We start from the raw sequence: 21,938 nt of genomic DNA, 5'->3' as shown, positions 1-21,938 counted from the left end.
GAGCTTTCGCCCTAAATCACGGAGAGAAAGCATCCCCTTTAGTCAATTTCACCGGCTTAGGAGAAATTGTTCAGAACTAGATGATTTTTATAAACATTCTGAGATTCTTAAAAATAAGTTCAAAGACAGGGGCTACCCCAAAAAACGATTGTCCCATTCATTAAAGAGAGCAAGGTTCTATGATCGTGATGCCCTCATTAACAAGACTGAAAAAAAGAAGGAGCCTCTTAATAAGGTTGTATTTGTCAGTAAATTCTCCACTCTAAGTAATCAAATTAAGAACGTAGTTAACAAGAACTGGCACATCTTGCATCATGAAGAAAACATCAAATTGGAGAAGCCTTTGTTTGCCTTTAAAAAGAATAATAATTTACGTGATCTTTTAGTACATACATACAGAGAAGAGAACCAACCTAACCAGAGAACCATGGACAATACTGTGGCAATAGGGAATTTTAGGTGTGGAACATGTAATATCTGTCCACAATGCCTTCAAGCCACTGAGATACCACATAATGGTTTAGTACTGAAATCGAAAGCCATCAGCAATTGCAAGAGCAAAAATATTGTGTATCTTTTACTATGCCTCATGTAATACCGCAAGAGAGTGAGGTTCTCTAGTCACTGAGATCTCGTCATGATGCAGCAGCGGCTCCCTCCAAGCCCGCGCCGTACATTGTACGTGTCTATTTCGCCTTTCTCAAATACAGATGTACTGTTAACAATCATCGCTTGCAATGGTATCGGCCGCACTACTCCAGCCTCAACCGCCACATACGGCGTATAGGGAGGGACATTTTGCCAATAAAAAGCATACTGTGCCTGTGCACATAAATAATACAGATGCATGTACGGCACCTTAAAACCACCTTTCTCATAAGGGCGCATAAGGACATCCCATCGAATCCTCGTCCCACCCCCCCAGACCAGAATAATCAATAAGCCACGCAGTGTAATAAAGAAATGAGACTTCAACACAATGGGTATAGTATTGAAGTAGTACAAAAATTTGGGCAGCACCACCATTTTAAACAAGGCTACTCTGTACAAAAATGTCAGTGGCAGGCGTATAAAACGTGAGACTTGTTCCTCCAACCGAATAATCGCGGTGCCATAGTTTTTACTGACAACACGTTGTGGCTCCCTGTGGAGCCACACACCCAAATACTTAACAGGTTCCTCACTCCACAATAGAGGGAAGTCAAGCGCAAAGCGCTGTGTGGCCACCGTGGAAGAGAACACCACTGACTTATCCCAGTTGATCCCTAAACCGGAATGCCATTCAAATCGGAGGTATTCCTTAATAAGTTGTTCTAAGTAAACCGCTGGCTCACGCACATATAAAACCATATCGTCAGCATACATAGACACCACTAATGGTCGTTGGTGAAAGCACAACGCCGCCTTGGCATGTCGCTGCCGCAATATACAGGCCAAGGACTCCAGAACGAGTGCAAAAAGTATAGGCGACAGCGGACATCCCTGCCGTGTCCTACGCTGAATGGAGAAGGGTTCAGACGTCCTACCATTCACCCTCACCCTAGCTACAGGTTGTTCATACAGTAACGTAATCAAAGCGGTGTAAATATATGGAACACCCATGCGATGGAGGACCTCTACCATGTACCGCCAGGAGATAGAATCAAAAGCCTTCGCGGCGTCCAAGAGAACCGCCGCAGCCGGCAGGGTGGGTTCTAGAAGATGCAGGACAGCAAAGAGCGTACGCAGGTTGTGAGCCGTGGATTGCGACGGAACAAAACCCGACTGGTCTGGCAAGATCTTGACGGGTAACAATAACTGCAACCTTGTGGCCAGGACCCTAGCAAGAATCTTGACATCTGTATTCATCTATACTAATACTAATCTATACTACTATTATAAAGAGAGAACTTGCACCTTTTGGCCAGGTAAACTCGGGAACCACAGCGCCAATCTACACACCCGATACATCTATGAAAATGTCAGGGTGTGTAGATGGACATGGCTATATAAACTAAAAAAAATAAGTAAATTAAAAAAATTGAGTTTGTAAACAAAGTAGTCCCCTGAAAGTAGCACTGGCCGGGACCTGGCTCTGTTTTGTTTTCGTCTGTGCTGCTAACAGGATTCTCCATTCCTGCTTGTGAGCCCGCCCTTCAGGGTTGGAGGCCCCCGGTAAAAGGGAGCAATTTGTGTGTACTAATGGAGGGGGCATGACTCGCTCTTTACCACACCATTCACTGGACTTCCGCGAATATTTTGGTGTGTGTCATGAGAAAGGGAGACGAAGGAGGGGCTGCCCTCTTTCTGGCAGACTTCGTGCTCTTCTTGCAAGCAAGTATTTCTTTGAAGTGGCAGCAAAGTGCACTGTGCTTCTTAATTTTCCCATGTTTGCATCGTAAAGACAACATAGATTTTGGAGAACATTAATGCTATTCAGCAAAACACAAAGTGACGTGAGCCAAGCTGTTAATTTGAATAGTGATGCATTCTGGGTGCTGTGGTCTCAGTTAAGGACCATGTGACCACTTGGACTCTAGAAACTCAAATCAACTCACCAGTGAACAAGGCGCTTGGCGCCGAAACGCGTAAGTATATAAGAGTTGTGTAAAGCTGCCACTACATTCAGACCAATAAAAGCGTCAGATCGCAAGGATGCCGAAGCTGTGGGCTCTGTTTTGTTTTTGTCTGTGCTGCTAACAGGATTCTCCATTCCTACTTATGAGCCCGCCCTTCAGGGTTGGAGGCCCCGGTAAAATGGAGCAATTTTGTGTGTGTATATATATATATATATATATATATATATATATATATATATATATATATATATATATATATATACTAGCAGCCCGCCCCAGCGTTGCCTGGGGGCAATGAGGCTTTAGGGCCAACCGCCCGCCTTGGCCCCCGCCTGCCCCGACCCCCTAACACTCCTACATTGCCCCGAGTGGAGTGTGTTAGCTTTCAGCCTCGTCGTCCTTCACCCACCAGCAGCGCAGCTCAGACCATGTCTCTATTTGAAATGCCTGACAACCAGGATGTGACAGTTCATGAACGCAGAGACTGGTGCTGCCTGGTTCTGTTCCATCGTTCCTGTTTGCACACAAGTGAAGTGTGCCAATTACTTTCTCATATCTGTGTGTACAACTCCCTCCCCGCTTGCACAATTGTGATGTGTTCCAGTTACTGTCACCTACATTTGAAATGTGCGAGGTTCCGCCTGTGTGCCCTGCTGTTCATCTGTGCTGCAAATGTTTTGTCTGGCCGTTTTACTGCCTTGCGTCACATTTCAGAAAAGCAGAACCATCAACTGAGTCAGTGAATTATGATTTGGAAGATTGCTACCGGCATGATTGGATACTTACTGCCACCTACTGGAGGAATGTTAAACTTTGATTTCGCCTGCACCTTCGTTACTAATGATTTCTCACATGGCATCCAAACCAGGATACCTTCGGGGGGGGGGGTGACAAAGAACTTACCTTTCCTTCTTCCTGCGAGACGGCATCACGCGCTGCCTGAGCTCCAGCTTGCTCCGGAGTCCTACTGCGTTGTAGGCAGCCTCGCTCCTCCTGCATTCTCCAGCGCCGCTCTTCCTGTTGCTTCCACGCCGCTCCTCCCCGCGCTCCCGATGTCATGACGGAGACGTTGCGGCCGGCGCTAGTTGCAAGGGACTACTTTTATTTATTTAAACATTTTCAAAACAATGTATATTTTTTATTTTTAAATAGCCTATGTCCTTCTGCTTGCCCTGCGGTTTTCAATGATGTCTTGGTTGTTCGGATTGGTGGTGTACTTTTCGAGTTTACCTTGCCAAAAGGTGCAAGTTCTCTCTTTATAATAGTAGTATAGATATATATATATCTCTATACTAGCAGCCCGCCCCAGCCCTGCCCGGGGCAGAAAGGGGCTGGGGGCAGCATTGCAGCAGGAGAGGCGCAGCAGAGCGGCCGCTTCTGCTCACGCTTTGTTTCCCCCGACGTCCCGACTTTCACTCTCTGTTCATGGCCCCCGCCCATCCCTCGCCTCGCACCCGTGGCTGCTTGACTTACCTCATCCGCCGCTCCTCCCCGCGCTGCTGTATTTACCGCTCCACTGCTCCCCTGCTTCTCGCCGCTCCTGACCGCTTGTCCGCCACCTCATCCGCCCCTACTCCCCGCGCTGCTACTGCTCCTCTGCTTCTTGCCGCTCCTTTCCACTTGTCCTACGCAGCTCCTACCCGTGCTCATGTCCTCCGCTCTTTCTGTTGCTCCTGAACGCCGCTCCTCCCCGTGCTCCCGATGTCATGACGCAGACGTCGCGGCCGGCGCTACTTTCTAGGGACTACTTTATTTTTTTTCGTAAATGTTTTAAATAACGTATATTTTTTATTTTTATATCGCCTATGTCCTTCTGCTTGCCCTGAGGTTTTCATAGATGTCTTGGGTGTTTAGATTGGTGATGTACTTTTCGAGTTTACCTGGCTCAAAGGACAGACTTCTCTCTTTATAATAGTAGTATAGATTACTATTATAAAGAGAGAACTTGCACCTTTTGGCCAGGTAAACTCGGGAACCACCCGATACATCTATGAAAATGTCAGGGTGTGTAGATGGACATAGGCTATATAAATTAAAAAAAATAAGTAAATTAAAAAAATTAAGTTTGTAAACAAAGTAGTCCCCTGAAAGTAGCGCCGGCCGGGACCTAACGCTGGCCGCTACGCGATGTTCGTGATGACGAAGGAGGAGGGCGGTGCAGTGACGAGCGGCTGTGCAGTGACGAGCGGCGGCACAGGTAAGGAAAGGGAAAGTGAGACTGTGTGATGCAGGGGGAGGCAAGAAGGAGGCAGCAGTGAATGAAAATGTCTGAGCGCGAGTGAGTTGGGGCGGGAGGGGGGCGCAAGTGAGTCGGGGCAGGAGGGGGACATGAGGGAGTCGGGCGGGAGAGGGGCAAGAGTGAGTCAGGGCGGGAGGGGGGCGCGAGTGGGGCGGGAGGGAGTCGGTGCGGGAGGGGGTCGAGGTGGGAGCGGGTGTACTGACCCCAGCCCCTTTCTGCCCCAGGCAACGCTGGGGCGGGCTGCTAGTACTAATCTATACTACTATTATAAAGAGAGAACTTGCACCTTTTGGCCAGGTAAACTCGGGAACCACAGCACCAATCACAGCACCCAATACAGCGTTGGAAAGGGCAGTTGCAGCAGAAGGACATAGGCTATGCAGACGCCCACCATATACATTTAAAATGTAAAAGAACTGTGCCAGCAAAGTAGTCCCTTGTGGAGGTGTCTGCATTGTGCTGTGGGTGTGTGCTGGGGGTGTGACAATCGCTGGGGGCATTCCGTCACGAGTGTTGTTTTTTCTTCCCAGGTTCTATACATTCCTGCTCCCTTTAAATAGTAATTCAGTGGAGGTCCCATTCTCTTAGAACCACCCCAAGCACAGTTATGGGCAAAAATACAACTAAAAGGCCCTGCAAAGCATTATGGGATAAGATTAGCATAATTTTTAGCATTCATGAAAGGGTTTCAATGTTTTGGAATTTTACTCATCAGGGACATCTTGGGACGACAAGGTGAACTGCAGCTTGATGTATAATATTTTAAATGCTATTGCATTTGCCTCATCAGGGACATCTAGGGACGGCGAGGTGAACTGCAGCTTGTTATATAATATTTTAAATGCTATTGCATTTGCCTCATCAGGGACATCTAGGGACAACGAGGTGAAATGCAGCTTGATGTGTAATATTTTAAATGCTATTGCATTTGCCTCATCAGGGACATCTAGGGACCACGAGGTGAACTGCAGCTTGATGTATACTATTTTAAATGCTATTGCATTTGCCTCATCAGGGACAACTAGGGACGACGAGGTGAACTGCAGCTCTTATTTGGATACTATAATATTCACTTCCCACTGCTAATCTAGTCCCATAATGCTTTGCAGGGGCTTGATCTCAAAATCATCACCTCTCTCACTGCTTGCTGGAAGCTAATTTCACTTTTGTGAAATGACTATATGCATTTTAGCATGTAGAAATACTTGTTATTTTACGTTGAATATATGAGGTTTCTGTTTTAATAATTGGAAATCTGACGGAACGAAATATTGCGGATTTATTGTACCAAGTTCGCGCCAATTCCGCCCACCCCTACTTTAAATACTCCTGCACCCCATAATCATAACCCAACCTTACTCTATAAAATACCCCAACACTGTTAAATACTAACCCATCTTAACCCTATAAATATACCCTGTACCCCAAAACCCAAACCTATCCCTAAACCCTATAAATACCCCTGTACCTCAAAACCCAAACCTACCCCTGAACCCTAAAAATACCCCTGTACCCCAAAACCCAAACCTACCCTTGAACCCTAAAATACCACTGTACCCCAAAACCCAAACCTAGCCCATAACCCTAAAATACCCCTGTACCCCAAAACCCAAACCTACCCCTGAACCCTAAAAATACCCCTGTACCCCAAAACCCAAACCTAGCCCAGAACCCTAAAATACCCCTGTATCCCAAAACCCAAACCTAGCCCTGAACCCTTAAAATACCCCTGTACCCCGAAACCCAAACCTACCCCTGAACCCTAAAAATACCCCTGTACCCCAAAACCCAAACCTACCCCTGAACCCTAAAATACCACTGTACCCCAAACCCAAACCTAGCCCATAACCCTTAAAATACCCCTGTACCCCAAAACCCAAACCTACCCCTGAACCCTAAAAATACCCCTATACCCCAAAACCCAAACCTAGCCCAGAACCCTAAAATACCCCTGTATCCCAAAACCCAAACCTAGCCCTGAACCCTAAAAATACACCTGTACCCCAAAACCCAAACCTAGCCCTGAACCCCTAAAATACCCCTGTACCCCAAAACCCAAACCTACCCCTGAACCCTTAAAATACCCCTATACCCCAAAACCCAAACCTAGCCCTGAACCCTAAATATACCCCTGTACCCCAGAACCCAAAACTATATCTGAACCCTTAAAATACCCAAACACCCCAAAACATATACCTCAGTACCCCAAAACATATACCCCTATACCCATACTTGCCTCATCCAAACATTTAAAAAAAACATGCTTTTATCATTCATGCATTTACAACGAATTTCATTGTAAATGTATGCATGGTAAAAGCATATAAAATGTAATGCCATGCGTTATAATGGCATTGCGGAGTCATGGTGCTTTCGTAATGAAAGTATGCGGAGTGATGGTATGCGGAAAGAAAGATGCGGAATAATGGGTGTTTACCCTCCAAGTAAGTACATTGGTGGCACGGCGACCCACATCTCCAGCAACATACTCATATTTTTTCACCACCAATTGGAAAAATGCACAGGTCTCCCTCATTGATGCCCAGCACCGACATACACTTTTAGACACACCTCCCACCACAAGCTCTAGAATTACGAACTTTAGAGATGGGGAGCTACGTTAGAATCTCGGCATCAGCTCAACATCCTGTGATTCCAGACAAATCGCTTTGTCTCCCCGTGCCTACCACAAATGAATGTGTTCTTCTGTAATGTAAATTGTGCTCATGCCATGTTGTCAAGTTCGCGCTATATAATAATGCAAGGAATGAAGTGGAGAAGTGTGGCTCACTGGTTAGAGGAGGCAGACCTGGAAGCAGAGGTCAGCCCGAGACCAGGGTTCAATTCCCGGCTTGGCAGGGTCTTGAGTCCTAAAATGTCCATGGACTCAACAATTCTCGCTCCAGTGCCAACTCAATTCACGGGTTAACACTCTGCGACTCTGGGCAATAGCTTGCTTAATCTCCACAACAGCCCCTCACAGTGGGATGCCTGGCTTTCACCTTGCGGATACCCTGCTGGGGTTATCTCACAGGGGAATACCAGGACGGGTTCCCTAAGCAAGCGCTTGGAGACCGGTTGTTGATTTGCGCTATATAAATTCCTGTACATTTACATTTACATTTTACATTTAAAAGGAAAATAAAGTAGGGAAACTCGAGTTCATACACTACTGATCGCCCACTCTTAAGTGCATCAACAGTGCACTGTGAATCAGAGCATTTCACAGGCCTGTCACAGATAAGAAATGCTATCAAAACGAAATCTTACGAAACAATATACTACTGGCCGGCATCAATTCATACCCGGACAAGGTCGGGACGGGCTGCTAGTAATATAATAAAGAGAGAGCCCAAACCTTTGAGGCGGGTAATCTCAGGAACCACAGCACCAATCACAACACCCAATACAGCGTTGGAAAGGGCAGTTGCTTGTGGGCGTGTCTGCATTGTGCTGTGGGTGTGTGCTGGGGGGCGTGACAATCGCTAGGGGCATTCCGTCACAAGTGTTGTTTTTTCTTCCCAGGTTCTATTCATTCCTGCTCCCTTTAAATAGTAATTCAGTGGAGGTCTCATTCTCTTAGAATCACCCCAAGCACAGTTATGGGCAAAAATACAACTAAAAGGCCCTGCAAAGCATTATGGGATAAGATTAGCATCATTTTTAGCATTCATGAAAGTGTTTCAAAGTTTTTGAATTTTACTCATCAGGGACATCTTGGGACGACGAGGTGAACTGCAGCTTGATGTATATTATTTTAAATGCTATTGCATTTGCCTCATCAGGGACATCTAGGGACGACGAGGTGAACTGCAGGTTGATTTGTAATATTTTAAATGCTGTTGCATTTGCCTCATCAGGGACATCTAGGGACCACGAGGTGAACTGCAGCTTGATGTGTAATATTTTAAATGCTATTGCATTTGCCTCATCAGGAACATCTAGGGACCACGAGGTGAACTGCAGTTTGATGTATAATATTTTAAATGCTATTGCATTTGCCTCATGGGGACAACTGGGGACGATGAGGTGAACTGCAGCTCTTTGTAGAATTATTTGGATACGATAATATTCACTTCCCACTGCTAATCTCGTCCCATAATGCTTTGCAGAGGCTTGATCTCAAAATCATCACCTCTCTCACTGCTTGCTGGAAGCTAATTTCACTTTTGTGAAATGACTATATGCATTTTAGCATGTACAAATACTTGTTATTTTACCTTGAATATCTGAGGTTTCTGTTTTAATAATTGGAAATCTGACGGAATGAAATATTGTGGATTTATTGTAGTAAGTTCACACCAATTCCGCCCACCCCTACTTTAAATACCCCTGCACCCCATAATCATAACCCACCCTTACTCTATCAAATACCCCAACACCCTTAAACACTAACCCAGCTTAACCCTATAAATATACCCTGTACCCCAAAACCCAAACCTATCCCTAAACCCTAAAAATACCCCTGTACCCCAAAACCAAACCCTAGCCCTGAACCCTATAAATACCCCTGTACCTCAAAACCTAAACCTACCCCTGTACCCTAAAAATACCCCTGTACCCCAAAACCCAAACCTATCCCTGAACCCTCAAATACCCCTGTACCCCAAAACCCAAACCTACCCCTGAACCCTAAAAATACCCCTGTACCCCAAAACCCAAACCAAGCCCAGAACCCTAAAATACCCCTTAATCCCAAAACCCAAACCTAGCCCTGAACCCTAAAAATACTCCTGTACCCCAAAACCCAAACATAGCACTGAACCCTTAAAATACCCCTGTACCCCAAAATCCAAACCTACCCCTGAACCCTAAAAATACCCCTATACCCCAAAACCCATACCTAGCCCTGAACCCTAAAAATACCCCTGTACCCCATAACCCAAAACTATATCTGAACCATTAAAATACCCAAACACCCCAAAACATATACCTCAGTACCCCAAAACATATACCCCTATACCCATACTTGCCTTATCCAAACATTTAAAAAAAACATGCTTTTACCATTCATTCATTTACAACGAATTTCGTTGTAAATGTATGCGTGGTAAAAGAATATAAAATGTAATGCCATACTCTATAATGACATTGCGGAATCATGGTACTTTTGTAATGAAAGTATGCGGAGTGATGGTATGCGGAAAGAAAGTTGCGGAATAATGGGTGTTTACCCTCCCCCGTAAGTACATTGGTGGCACGGCGGCCCACATCTCCAGCAACATACTCATATTTTTTCACCACCGATTGGAAAAATGCACAGGTCTCTCTCATTGATGCCCAGCACCGACATACACTTTTAGACACACCTCCCACCACAAGTTCTAGAATTGCGAACTTTAGAGATGGGGAGCTACGTTTGAATCTCTGCATCAGCTCAACATCCTGTGATTCCAGGCAAATCGCTTTGTCTCCCCGTGCCTACCACAAATGAATGTGTTCTTCTGTAATGTAAATTGTGCTCACGCCATGTTGTCGAGTTTGCGCTATATAATATTACAAGGAAAATAAAGTAGGGAAACTCGAGTTCACACACTACTGAACGCGCACTCTTAAGTGCATCAGCAGTGCACTGTGAATCGGAGCGTTTCACAGGCCTGTCACAGATAAGAAATGCTATCAAAATGAAATCCTACGAAACAATATACTACTGGCCGGCAGCAATTCATACCCGGACAACGTCGGGACGGGCTGCTAGTTATAGATAAAGGACGATATGACTCACATTTGTCAGAGTCCTTGCCTGTCTTCAAGAAAGCTACTATCAAAGCCTCCCGCAGGGTACCCGGCCACAGCCGCTGCTCATAAGCATCTTAAAACATGGCCTGCAAGTGCGGCATCAACAACTCCGCATACTCTTTAAAAAACTCTGGAGGGAGTCCATCCGTGCCCGTAGCTTTTCCATTTGGCAGAGCATTAATCGCATCTTGGATTTCTCCAATCGTAATAGGATGCATTAAAAACTCCTGCTGCCCCTTGGAAAGCCACACCAAGGCTATATCGTCAAGATATTGAGCTATCTCCTCTTCTTCTGTGGTCGGTCTAGCTTGATATATGGCTGTATAGTATCGCACAAAAGCAATAAGGATACCTGCAGTATCGCAAAGCTTATCATCCCCATCCACAATGGAGTGTATAATTTTGTGTTTAGCCCCAGACACCTTGATATTTTCCGCTAAAGCCCTGCCAGGTCGTCCACCTTCACCATAATATCTAGCTGTCCACGATCCGCGATAAGTGCTTTATTTCTGAGTCTGCTAGATCATTATATTCAGAAACCTTTGGTCTAATAGACGCCAAAATCTGAGTATCCAGGGCCTCATTTATGAGGACTTGCGTCAGTTTTGCGCTTCCGATGCGTCACTTTTTGTGACGCATCGGCAGCGTAAAACATGCCTCCTATTGCGCACTATTTACAAAGTGCCGCATCTAAGCCGATGCGTCACTTTGTAAACCCCTGGCTACATTATACCTGCATCAGGTATAATGTATGCAGGGGGGCAGTTCCCCCGCAAAAAGCCTCGTAGAAGTGATGCAGTGAAATCTATGAGATTTCACTGCGTCACTTCTAGAACGCCGTTGCGTCAAAATCTTGCGCCTGCCTCACAGCAGACGTAAGACTGACGCAGGCCCTTTCACATGGGGCTTCACTCATGTGAAAGGACGCATTGCTGGAGTTGCGTCACTTTTGTGACACACTCCAGCAATGTGTCACTTTTGCGCCTACAGATACGTCAGAAATACTGACGTATCTGTAACTCCTTGCGACATGATGCGTCATATTATAAATATGACGCATCAATCATGTCGCAAGGAGTACGCACTGAGAAGGGATCCATCCCATCACACAGCTAGATTATGGAGGTGTTTCGCAGCACCCCTATCGCCGCATCAGCTTCTCCACCCTCTGTCATCACGAGGCTTTACGCTCAAGTTGTTTGAGGAACTGCATTGCGTCCTTAGGAGTCATGAAGATCCTCGGCTTGCTGCTGCGTTGGACCTTGAGCAGTGCCGGGTAGAGCATTGCGTACTGGATTCCAAGTGTCTGCAATTTCTTTTTGACCTGTTGAAATTCCCGCCGGGCTTGTTGAACTGCTGTCGTAAAATCCGGATACAGCTGTATCTCTGTGCCCTGATACCGCAATGTGCCCATTTCTCTCGCCAGCCGAAGCGCCACATCCCAATCTCTATAATTAAAGAATTGAGCTATAATCGGATGTGGAGGGCGCCCCTGGGACTGGTCGCGGCACAAGGGACCGGTGCGCCCGCTCCACCACCAGCATGCCGGAAAAGCTTTCCGCACCGAACAATGTCTTTAAGAGTTCCTCCACATACAGCTCAATTTTCACTATATTTGTGGACTCTGGAATGCCGAGAATGCGTAGATTGTTGCGCTGGTATCTAGCTTCCAAGTCCTCGCTCTTGGCATTGATTACGGCAAGAAGCTTCTAAATCTGTGTGCAGGACTTTGTAATGACCTCCACCTTATCTTCTGAGTTAGAGATTCGTTGCTCAGCTTCGGTGAGGCGCGCCGCATGCTTGTCGAGCTGGGACGCCATATTGTCCATACGCAAATTGAGTGTGCCAATTTTGCCATAGATGGTCTGCAAACTTTACTGCATCGCCACCATTATCCGCTCAAGTTTGCTGGTTCCAGCAGCCTCCACATCATTCTCAGTGTCCGACATGACCTGCAGAGCAGCTTTTTTGAGGCGTTTGAATTCAAATGTCAATTTGGGCTGCACCTGCTTATCAGGTTTACCCATTGTTGCAGGGCAGTGTGATATAGATGGCCAGAAACAGCTGTGTGTAGCGCAGTGCACCAGATCCAAGCCGCTTTTGAGACACAAGCAGTGGTGTCAAGAAGCACGAAATGCAGCGCCGGTATCCGCAATCGGAAATGAGAAAAATAAACTGGACCACTAGTCCCTTACCAGAAGTATATCTGAGCCCTATGGAGGGCTCCTTGAGCCTCTGCAGTAGTCCCCAGAGTCAAAATGGCGCCATCAGCTGCAAGAATTCCAAGTGCTGACCAGATCCTGCCCAAATAGTGCTTAATAGTGTTTTTAAGTGTCTAAAGCGTAATAAATGCTGCCTCCCCAAAGCAGGTGGACATGCAAGGGCAAGTACCACGCTCCCCTATGCCGGGCTGTGCTCCCGCACTCAATATACAAAATGGCGGGCTCACCTCCACAGTGCGAGTCACAATCGCAGCCTCCAGAATGCACTCGGTATGCCTTCCACTACTTTGCCCCGGCCCGGCAGCCACAGAGGGAGAGGCCCTCAACCAGCGCCAATCCTCCACACCGCCCCATGGCTACTGGCGCCTTTACTTCAGTTGTAACCGGGTACGTGTTATTTATACTTGGAAGCACTACTTTCTTTGTTGAGTGTCTCCTACTTCTGGCATGACTACTTGCTTTGCTCACATTTAGCGCAAATATACAAGGGCCAACATTTTGCATTCACACCCCCTATAAAATGAGTACAGGAAATCTTATGACAAGAGTTACCCTAAGTATCTATTCCAACATCAGTACGCTTGAATGCATAACACAAATATACTGACACACACATTCTCACTTGCACACGTTCTCACTATATCTCTTGCACTCTTTTGTACATTTGTACTCTGTCACATTCACACACAAACACACTGCCATTCACACTTCCATTAGTCAATCTGCTTTTAATGTTTTGGAAAAGATTGCCCTGCTGCTTCTGCCAAATCTGCCTTGCCTTTTAGTGAAGCTTAAGAAAAACATATTCAAAAATAATAATATATTGCTGTGTCAATGTTTGTTACAAGTATGATGTGAATTAAAAGTACACTTCCTTGAAATAGCTGTACGGGTCTTATATTTGGTTTCATGTGTGGTTCAAGCAGTTACAGGATTGGAAATGTATGAATACAGGCTGAGAGGTTTGTCCGTGTGAGTGCAGGGTGAGAGGAGGGAGAGCAGGGCGAGTGGTGTGACTACAGGCTGAGTGCTGTGCTTGTTTGCGTGGTGTGAGTGCTGTGCAAATGTGAGTGAAGGGTGACCTGTGCGAGTCACAGGAGTACCTCTGTGAGTGCACAGTGAGCGATGTGACAGTGTGAGAATAGGGTGAGAGGGAGTGACTGCCAGGTGAGTGATGAGACATTTGAGTTTGGGTGCGGGTGAGAGTGCAGGGTGAAAGGAATTAATGCACTGTGAGTGATGTGCATGTTTGAGTGAGATTGCAGAGTGAGCAGTGGGAGTGACAGGAGAGCAAAGTATTATGTGAGTGCAGGGTGAGTAGTGTGCTAGTGTAAGTGCAGGGGGAAAAGAGTGCGTGTAGGGTGAGTGGTGTGAGTGCAGTGTGGTCACTGTAAGTGCAGGGTAAGTAGAGTTAGAACAGCATGAGTTCATGGCAAGGGGCATAAGTGCAGTGTGGTCGCTGTGAGTGCAAGGTGAGTGGCGTGCTCGCGTGAGCTCAAGGTAAGGGGAAGATGAATGGTGTGAGTGCTGGGTAACAGCGTGAGTGCAGTGTGATCGCTGTGAGTATAGCGTGAGCGGTGAAAGTGTCAAGTGAGTGGAGTGTCATGTGTGTGCAGGGTGAGCGGTGTGCTCGTGTGAGTGAATGGTAGGAGGAAGGTGAATGGTGTGAGTGCATTTTGAGCGATGTGAGTGCAGTGTGAGTGCAGTGTGATTGCTTTGAGTGCGGGATGTACATGAAAGTGAAGGGTGAGCGGTGAGAATGAGGAGGGTGTTGTCTAAATGCAGGATGTAATCCCAGACAACTGAGGGCCTATGTACAAGCCCCTAACGTCACCAGAGAGTCACTTTTTCCAAAACTCTAGTGGCGTAAACGCCTTAGTCATATTTACAAGACTTTTTGTGGCTTAATGCTGCCTTGTAAATAATACCCCTGTTCATACAGCACTTAGCGTAAAGGGTGAGTGCAATGAGTGTTTCAGTGGGCGTTCCGCTGCAACACCAATTGCTTTTTGACACTGTCCCATATTTACACGGTATGGGGCAGAGCCAAAGATACCGCCAGGGAATGCCTGCTCTTAAACAGGTGATACGAGGAGAAATGTTTTATTTATCCTCGTATATTGCATTCTGCAGCACACATGGATAGAGCAAATTGCCTGTTGAGATTTTTTATATGCCGGAAGGTGTCCCTTCCTGCACATAAAATATTCACCCCAATAGCGCAGGGACTGTAGCAAAATGGTGCTAGAGTGCCTATGCTGACACCAGGCAGCCTTTTTAGCACCAGCGCTCGGGGTAATGCAGGAGTGCCCTGCATTCTTGTAAACATGGTGCATCCCTGCATTTTGAGACTGTAGAAGAGCGGTGTTACCAAATTTGGATTAACACAGCGCTCAGCCAGTTTCTTATACATATGCCCCTTGGAGTAACTCACTTTCAGAAACAATGGTTCCTGTGGACTGGTATTATCTGTTATGATATAATACTGTGCGTAATAGCAATGTAAAAGGCTTAGTGTGCTGTCAGAAGGCAAAGGACCACCAATACCAATGACTGAATACATCACATCAAATTTTATAGTATAAAACGGAGGAAGCAGTTTATACAGTGTCAATAAAATGAGATGCAGAGCTGACAGCTGCGGCTCTAAGAAACCACACGGGGGACCGACCCGCTGTTTGGGAGAACTCTCCCTTATTTAAGGACCCGCCTTGTACACCCAATTAATAGTGATGACAGCACCTACAGGGCACAGCAATAACCAGATATAATCCCATATGTTGAATGCAACAGGAGCTGCTAGGCCCGAATACATTGCCAAAATAGAGTTCCCATGTTACACTATTAGCCATCTCTTGCTATAGTGTTTTCTTCACCTGAAACGCTGTGCCATCCCAGACGATCAGCTCCTCCCTTCTACTCACAACTGTGTACCCGTTGGGTCCAATTGTGAGTTTTTTTTTCTACTTCTTTCACCCACGGCTGGCACACACCTTTCATGGGGCTGCACGAAACCATCAGATGTCCCTACAACCCTAGGTCCTGATGAGCCTCTACACTGCACAGAGGGTCGAAACATTGTCCACACAAAGCAAAAGCGAACCATTAAAAAGCGCATATCATTGTATATAGCTGCTGCATATTTCGTATCTACTTGATGGTCGACTTTTAAAGAATTGTGGAAACCTTGTAAAAATATTGTCACAATTTAGTACTGTTATTTGAGGTTCCTTTTTTCACTGGGGCACCACGCAAAATTGTTTATTTAATTTGTCTCTTTTTTTTATACTTCGTTAAATACTATAAAATTTGATGTGATATATTCAACCATTGGTATTGGTGGTCCTTTGCCTTCTGACCGCACACTAACCCTTTTACATTGCTATAACGCACAGTATAAATCGCATAACAGATAATACCAGTCGACAGGAACCATTGTTTCTGAAAGTACTTTACCTACCCCGGGGGCATATTACCAACAACTAGCGATAATTATCGCTAGGTTGGTTTAGCGGCGATTTTTTTATCGCCGTGTAGCGACGATTTTTATCGCTTAGGAGCATTGATATTATCAAGGTTTATCTCCTAAGCGATAAAAATCGGCCGAAATGCATGAATATCGCTGAAAAGTCAGTGATATTCATGCATTACCGAGCAAATGCTCTTAGCCATGTAATCCACCTCCCATTGGATAACATGGCTAAGAACTGCTCAGGGCAGGTGTTAGCTTTTGGAGATATTCGCGCTTAGCGAGAATATCTCCAAAAGTTGGTAATAGGAGATAGCGATGTTAGCAACTGTTTCCAGTCGCTAACATCTTGGCACGCCCACTTTGCATGTCATTAGTGAAAAATATCACTGACATGCAAAGCGGGGCCCAAGATGGTCGCTATCTCCTACTAGCTGTCGCTAACTGGTGTTAGCGACAGCTAGGTAATAGGGAGATAATTTTATCTCCGCTTTCTTGGATTTTAAAGCCAAAAAAGCAGAGATAAACCCCCTTGATAATATTCCCCCTGGTTCCTTGATGAGTAGAGTTCCCCTGGTTTTGTTCTTGCCCCTTTGAGTAACTCAGCATTGTATTGACAGCTGGCATAGAGTATTGCTATTATGGCATCAATCTGGGATGAAGAGTTGAATAAATAAATAATGTGGGGGCATATTATCAAGGGGGTTTATCTCCGCTTTTTTGGCTTTAAAAGCCAAGAAAGCGGAGATAAAATTATCTCCCTATTACCTAGCTGTCGCTAACACCAGTTAGCGACAGCTAGTAGGAGATAGCGACCATCTTGGGCTCCACTTTGCATGTCAGTGATATTTATCACTAATGACATGCAAAGTGGACGTGCCAAGATGTTAGCGACTGAAAACAGTCGCTAACATCGCTATCTCCTATTACCAACATTTGGAGATATTCGCGCTAAGCGCGAATATCTCCAAAAGCTGCCCTGAGCAGTTCTTAGCCATGTTATCCAATGGGAGGTGGATAACATGGCTAAGAGCATTAGCTCGGAAATGCATGAATATCGCTGACTTTTCAGCGATATTGATGCATTGCGGGGATTTTTATCGCATTTGCGATAAACCTTGGTAATACCATGGTTTATTTGCGGTAAAAATCGCCGCAGCTCAGCGGTAAATATTTGTCTCTAACCAAGCAATAACGATAATTATCGCTATTGCTTGGTAATATGCCCCGTGCTGCTTCTGAAACAAACTTTCAATCTCCTTGTTAGGGTTGCAGCTGATCGATTTTATACTGTCAACTAAATCCGGTGGGCCTAATTTATGAGGCCTTGCGTCAGTTTTGTGCTTCCGATGCGTCACTTTTTGTAACGCATCAGCGGTGTAAAACAAGCCGTCTGTTGCGTATTATTTACAAATTGACGCATCTAAGCAGATGTGTCTCTTTATAAACCCCTGCGCTACATTATACCTGCGTCAGGTATAATGTATGCAGGCGGGCGTTCCCCAGCAAAAAGCCTCGTAGAAGTGACGCAGTGAAATATATGAGATTTCAATGCGTCACTTCTAGGACACCGTTGCGTCAAAATCTTGCGTCTGCCTCACAGCAGGTGTAAGACTGACGCAGGCCCTTTCACATGGGGCTTGCCCCATGTGAAAGGATGCATTGCTGGAGTTGCGTCCCTTTTGTGACACACTCCAGCAATGCGTCACTTTTGCGCTTACAGATACGTCAGAAATACTGTCGTATCTGTAACTTCTTGCAACATGATGCGTCATATTGTAAATATGACGCATCATTGGGGTCGCAAGGAGTGCGCACTGAGAAGCCCAGTATTTTTAGCACTTATTTGTGCATACTTCAAAAAGCAATTATAAATAGCACTTATAAATATGTTTTAGGGCTACAATAATGATTCATGACTAATAATTACAGAACACAAAGGCAGGAAGGTCAGGTTACAAATGAATACATACCATTTTATTTACAGCCCTATTTAGTGTCAAGGGGAGTCCTTTGTAGACTCCTTAAACAAATGGCGGGTATGTTTCTATAAGAAAGGTGGCTTCCCTACTCGAGATGCCTTTTCAAATGCATTCACCCACTGTGGCAGAAAAAATAAAATACAAAGAGGAGACGTGATGTCACAGGCTGTCTAACAGGGGCTGTGCGAAGCCATCCTTGGAGCAGGGTTGACGAGGTAATGCCGAGGGCGGCCCTCTGTCGGCAGTCAGTAGAATTGCAGCCTATCATCTGACGGAAATCTCGAATGAGGACATGGTAAAGAGGATATGGTAAATTATCTACCCAAAATGCATTGCATAAAAGACCAACAGCCGCCACAGCCAATTATAGTTATCTATAAGATTACAACATACATTTTGTATCTATCTTTTCACATATTAGATTGTTTTATTTTTTTAACAGGCTTAACATCATTAAATAATACACCGTCTTATTTGTCTTAAGTAAAAAAATTATATATATGTAAGAGGAACACTGTGATGTACACCAATCATATTTGTCAGTTTGCTACATTCAGTCGCATTTTTGAGTGGCGCTGATAAAATAAAACCGCACAAATTTTTGGGGAAGGTCTTATTCTTGCATTAGGCCTTGATATAGCGGTACGATGACAGTTTAGAACTTGGGGTGTTTCTGGATGATATGCTCTTGTGATAGGCCTATTAATTTTTAACATCAGTCTCCCTGATAGCAAAGCTGCCTTTGCAATATTTTCCCATTCATGTTGTTTATTTTTAGTGAGTGGTGACAGAAACGGGAGATAAATCTATTGCCAGCCCTAGATAATATGCCCCCTGAGTCTGTAAAGTATGACAGTTGAACCCCGATCTATATTTACTATTATAAAAAGAGAGAACTTGCACCTTTTGGCCAGGTAAACTCGGGAACCACAGCACCAATCACAACACCCAATACAGCGTTGGAAAGGGCAGTTGCAGCAGAAGGACATAGGCTATGCAGACGCCCACCATATACATTTAAAATGTAAGAGAACCGTGCCAGCAAAGTAGTCCCTTGTGGGCGTGTCTGCATTGTGCTGTGGGTGTGTGCTGGGGGCGTGACAATCGCTGGGGGCATTCCGTCACGAGTGTTGTTTTTTCTTCCCAGGTTCTATACATTCCTGCTCCCTTTCAATAGTAATTCAGTGGAGGTCCCATTCTCTTAGAACCACCCCAAGCACAGTTATGGGCAAAAATACAACGAAAAGGCCCTGCAAAGCATTATGGGATAAGCTTAGCATAATTTTTTGCATTCATGAAAGGGTTTCAATGTTTTGGAATTTTACTCATCAGGGACATCTTGTGACGACAAGGTGAACTGCAGCTTGATGTATAATATTTTAAATGCTATTGCATTTGCCTCATCAGGGACATCTAGGGACGGCGAGGTGAACTGCAGCTTGATATATAATATTTTAAATGCTATTGCATTTGCATCATCAGGGACATCTAGGGACATGAGGTGAACTGCAGCTTGATGTGTAATATTTTAAATGCTATTGCATTTGCCTCATCAGGGACATCTAGGCACCATGAGGTGAACTGCAGCTTGATGTATAATATTTTAAATGCTATTGCATTTGCCTCTTGGGGACAACTGGGGAGAACGAGGTGAACTGCAGCTCTTTGTAGAATTATTTGGATACTATAATATTCACTTCCCACTGCTAATCTCGTCCCATAATGGTTTGCAGGGGCTTGATCTCCTCTCTCACTCATCACCTATCTCACTGCTTGCTGGAAGCTAATTTCACTTTTGTGAAATGACTATATGCGTTTTAGCATGTAGAAATACTTGTTATTTTACCTTGAATATATGAGGCTTCTGTTTTAATAATTGGAAATCTGACGGAACGAAATATTGCGGATTTATTGTACCAAGTTCACACCAATTCCGCCCACCCCTACTTTAAATACCCCTGCGCCCCATAATCATAACCCACCGTACTCTATAAAATACCCCAACACCCTTAAACACTAACCCATCTTAACCCTATAAATATACCCGGTACCCCAAAACCCAAACCTATCCCTAAACCCTAAGAATACCCCTGTACACCAAAACCAAAACCTAGCCCTGAACCCTATAAATACCCCTGTTCCTCAAAACCCAAACATACCCCTGAACCCTAAAAATACCCCTGTACCCCAAAACCCAAACTTACCCCTGAACCCTAAAATACCCCTGTATCCCAAAACCCAAACCTAGCCCATAACCCTTAAAATACCCCTGTACCCCAAAACCCGAACCTACCCCTGAACCCTAAAAATACCCCTGTACCCCAAAACCCAAACCTAGCCCAGAACCCTAAAATACCTCTGTATCCCAAAACCCATACCTAGCCCTGAACCCTAAAAATACCCCTGTACCCCAAAACCCAAACCTAGCCCTGAACCCTTAAAATACCCCTGTACCCCAAAACCCAAACCTACCCCTGAACCCAAAAAATACCCCTGTACCCCATAACCCAAAACTATATCTGAACCATTAAAATACCCAAACACCCCAAAACATATACCTCAGTACCCCAAACATATACCCCTATACCCATACTTGCCTTAACCAAACATTTTTAAAAAAACATGCTTTTACCATTCATGCATTACAACGAATTTCGTTGTAAATGTATGCGTGGTAAAAGCATATAAAATGTAATGCCACGCGTTATAATGGCATTGCGGAGTCATGGTACTTTCGTAATGAGTATGCAGGATGATGGTATGCGGAAATAAATTTGCGGAATAATGGGTGTTTACCCTCCCCCGTAAGTACATTGGTGGCACGGCGGCCCACATCTCCAGCAACATACTCATATTTTTTCACCACCAATTGGAAAAATGTACAGGTCTCTCTCATTGATGCCCAGCACCGACATACACTTTTAGACACACCTCCCACCACAAGTTCTAGAATTGCGAACTTTAGAGATGGGGAGCTACGTTAGAATCTCGGCATCAGCTCAACATCCTGTGATTACAGGCAAATCGCTTTGTCTCCCCGTGCCTACCACAAATCAATGTGTTCTTCTGTAATGTAAATTGTGCTCATGCCATGTTGTCGAGTTCGCGCTATATAATATTGCAAGGAAAATAAAGTAGGGAAACTCGAGTTCACACACTACTGAACGCGCACTCTTAAGTGCATCAGCAGTGCACTGTGAATCGGAGCGTTTCACAGGCCTGTCACAGATAAGAAATGCTATCAAAATGAAATCCTACGAAACAATATACTACTGGCCGGCAGAATTCATACCTGGACAACGTCGGGACGGGCTGCTAGTCTAAGATAAAATCACAGGATGTTGACATCACCAGTGAGCTATTTTTATCGCTTTCTCAATGTTTCACCTCAGTTTAACGTCTGCTAAATTCCTGAGTTGGCATACCTGACATTCTGAGGTGGATTATGGAATTAAGGGCAAAGATTCTTCTCACCAAGATCATCGCCGTTTTAGGTGGGACATCGCTGTTTTTAGGCGATGTTTGGCCATTTGCCCGCTATCGCTGGAATATTTTTCGCCATAGCGCTGAGCGTTGGTAACACAGCAGTACCTTGGCAAGATATTCCAGCGATAGCCAGCGATAAAAAAAAGCGCGCTAAGCACACTCACGATAATTATCGCCAGCCCTAGATAATATGCCCCCCAGTTCCCCATCTGTGACATGTTTATTTTTCTCACCGTGATGTCC

The sequence above is a fragment of the Lissotriton vulgaris genome, chromosome 8, assembly GCF_964263255.1.
Source record: "Lissotriton vulgaris chromosome 8, aLisVul1.2, whole genome shotgun sequence".
Classification (NCBI taxonomy): domain Eukaryota; kingdom Metazoa; phylum Chordata; class Amphibia; order Caudata; family Salamandridae; genus Lissotriton; species Lissotriton vulgaris.
The sequence above is the reverse complement of the archived record's forward strand: the minus strand, read 5'-3'. Positions refer to the sequence as shown.